Genomic DNA, 2,500 nt, shown 5'->3' with positions numbered 1-2,500 from the left:
GTAACCCACGTTGTGCCTTAACGTAACCCACGTTGTGCCTTAACGTAACCCACGTTGTGCCTTAACGTAACCCACGTTGTGCCTTAACGTAACCCACGTTGTGCCTTAACCTAACCCACGTTGTGCCTTAACGTAACCCACGTTGTGCCTTAACCTAACCCACGTTGTGCCTTAACCTAACCCACGTTGTGCCTTAACCTAACCCACGTTGTGCCTTAACCTAACCCACGTTGTGCCTTAACCTAACCCACGTTGTGCCTTAACCTAACCCACGTTGTGCCTTACCTAACCCACGTTGTGCCTTAACCTAACCCACGTTGTGCCTTAACCTAACCCACGTTGTGCCTTAACCTAACCCACGTTGTGCCTTAACCTAACCCACGTTGTGCCTTAACCTAACCCACGTTGTGCCTTAACCTAACCCACGTTGTGCCTTAACCTAACCCACGTTGTGCCTTAACCTGCTCTGTAATTGGCATATGACACGTTACATTAATCTAGTGTTGTCTAACCACAACCCTCTGAATATAGTTCGCTACTCGCACCGCCCACCCTCTTGTGTGTCGTTTCATGTTGAACACTTCGCAAGTGTTGCTTACTTTTTACATGCTCCCGCTGTACACTGTAATGTGGACAACTGCAGGATGTACATCGCCCCCCCCCCTCCACCCTGCCTTCGCACGCTGGTCGTTCAGGTGCTTGCGTGTTCAATGCCCTTCGCAGCTGTTCACTGGCATTCGCATGTCGAAGCGCTCAGTCTACGTCGTGGTACGGCCTGTGTCCACTGTCCGCTGATATCGTAAGCTTAATCCTCACATTGTACTGCACATAGGTCCGTATGTACTGAATGATACGCTGTGGCACATGTGTGACCGTACGACTGCGCCCAACAACAGCGAACCATACGGTCCAAATGTTGTGCACTCAGCCACGTGCCGTCTCCCCATAACAGCTACATTGCAGTGTGGTACGCCATAGAGACGTGTGGGAGTAACGGACGCCCTGGATGGCGATCAGCATGAGCCGTCTGTTGATGTAGTGGCGCGTGTATTCAAACGTAGTCGTCTCTTCTCACACAGTGTGATAGCATGGTGCACCGCGTTCCACATCTGCGACATGGTACAGATGCTGGTTGACAGTCGGTCTCGTAATGGACATCGCATACGTAGGGGGCCACCTCCCACGTGTTCTCTAGTCGTGCACATTTTGTTGCGTGTATGTGGGCAGACGTAGTGTGTCGTGACACCTAACAGACAGGTATGCAATAATCGTTGCATTTGCAAACTGGGATGGACGTCTACGTTTGCTGGTGACGTGACGCAACGCAAATGAACAACTGGTAAACCCATTGTGGTGCGGTTGTTGTTGCTGGAGGTAAATCAGTAAGGGCAAATCTGTGTGTGAAGCGATACGCGGCGGTGGCTGGGTGGGACCGTCCCCGGCCGGTGAGGGGGGGCCGCCCGGCGTGCTGGCCGCGCGGTGCGTGGGCGCACGCGCTACAGCCGGCTGGTGGGGGCGCCCAGTGGCAGGCGCGCCGGCCGACGGACGCGGCAGGCGGCGCAGCTGCGCGCCGGGGCACCCTGCGCGCGGCGCCGGGCGGCCAAAGTGGGTCCTCGCGGGCCCGGTGCGAAGCGCGGTGGACATCTGCAGTGTGCTGGTCCGACTGAGGACTGTGTGCGTTGAGGATGCGCCGCCGCCCGGCACTCGGCGCCGCGACGCCGTCTGCTGCTCGGTCGCCCCAGCGGTTCTCGCTGGTGGTTTGTATCGCAGTTGTGCAGACGTGTTGGCACGTGCGCTGTGCTGGGAGAGTTCGCTTCGGCACCCACGTGGGGCCTTTGCCCTTCTGTGGCGCTGGCGTTGGAGCTGCCGGTCACCGTAGGTGGCGCGTGTTGTCTCCCGCCGGCAATGCCACGACAGCACGCTCCCGGGCCTCTGTCGGCAGCGGCAAGCTCAGTTGGGAGCACGGGTGGTCGCACCTAAAGCGTCTACTCGCCTAACTCCGGGCGATTGCGCCTCTCTCGAACCCGACCAAGTACTTAGGACGGCGCTGCGCGCCGCCGGGACCTGAGAGGGTTTCGAGGTGTATTGTGCAGGGGAGCTCAGCCTCCTCCTGTTTGCAGAATAATTGAGCGGACGCTTGCGTGTTCGCGCGGGCCCCTGGGACACACTCCCGGGCGGCCGGCTGCTCAGCTCTAGTTGACGCAGCTCCCTGGTTGATCCTGCCAGTAGTCATATGCTTGTCTCAAAGATTAAGCCATGCATGTCTCAGTACAAGCCGCATTAAGGTGAAACCGCGAATGGCTCATTAAATCAGTTATGGTTCCTTAGATCGTACCCACGTTACTTGGATAACTGTGGTAATTCTAGAGCTAATACATGCAAACAGAGTCCCGACCAGAGATGGAAGGGACGCTTTTATTAGATCAAAACCAATCGGTCGGCTCGTCCGGTCCGTTTGCCTTGGTGACTCTGAATAACTTTGGGCTGATCGCACGGTCCT

At 56.8% G+C, this 2,500-nt stretch overlaps 1 non-coding gene across 1 annotated transcript in view; it reads left to right on the top strand.

The window, feature by feature from the left end:
- The first annotated feature begins 2,206 nt into the window (after positions 1–2,206).
- The window catches only part of LOC126134550 (small subunit ribosomal RNA), a 1,909-nt gene continuing 1,615 nt past the window's right edge, over positions 2,207–2,500 (top strand). The window contains exon 1 of the ribosomal RNA XR_007527759.1: positions 2,207–2,500. This exon is cut by the window's right edge and continues 1,615 nt beyond it. This is a non-coding gene — a ribosomal RNA (small subunit ribosomal RNA).

This window comes from Schistocerca cancellata, unplaced genomic scaffold (assembly GCF_023864275.1).
Source record: "Schistocerca cancellata isolate TAMUIC-IGC-003103 unplaced genomic scaffold, iqSchCanc2.1 HiC_scaffold_605, whole genome shotgun sequence".
Taxonomy (NCBI): Eukaryota; Metazoa; Arthropoda; class Insecta; order Orthoptera; family Acrididae; genus Schistocerca; species Schistocerca cancellata.
Note: the sequence above shows the minus strand (reverse complement) of the source record. Positions and strands in the feature narration are given on the sequence as shown.